The sequence below is a fragment of the Brassica oleracea genome, chromosome C1, assembly GCF_000695525.1.
Source record: "Brassica oleracea var. oleracea cultivar TO1000 chromosome C1, BOL, whole genome shotgun sequence".
Lineage (NCBI taxonomy): Eukaryota > Viridiplantae > Streptophyta > Magnoliopsida > Brassicales > Brassicaceae > Brassica > Brassica oleracea.
This window is the reverse complement of record NC_027748.1, coordinates 27,026,205-27,026,498: the sequence shown is the minus strand read 5'-3', so window position 1 is coordinate 27,026,498 and position 294 is coordinate 27,026,205. Positions and strand designations below refer to the sequence as shown.

The following is a 294-nucleotide window of genomic DNA, read 5'->3' as shown; positions in this document are numbered from 1 at the left end:
GCCAAAAATCCATCAACCCGCGGAAGTCCTCTCGTCCATCTCGTCTCTGTATCCCTTCATGCGATGGTCCATGGATAACGTCGGGCCAGTACATGACTCGAAGCAGAAATGCTTCCTCCTGGTCCTCACGGATTTCTTCTCAAAGTGGGTAGAGGCAGATTCCTACGCAAGTATTAAAGACATACAAGTCGAGAACTTCGTATGGAAGAACATCATCACCAGACACGGGTTCCCTTACGAAATCGTGACAGACAACGGATCTCAGTTCATCTCTACCCGATTCGAAGCATTCTG

At 48.6% G+C, this 294-nt stretch overlaps 1 protein-coding gene across 1 annotated transcript in view; it reads left to right on the top strand.

Moving 5' to 3' along the window:
• LOC106336313 overlaps window positions 1–294 on the top strand; it is a 3,571-nt gene that overhangs the window by 1,536 nt on the left and 1,741 nt on the right. The window lies entirely within an intron of this gene.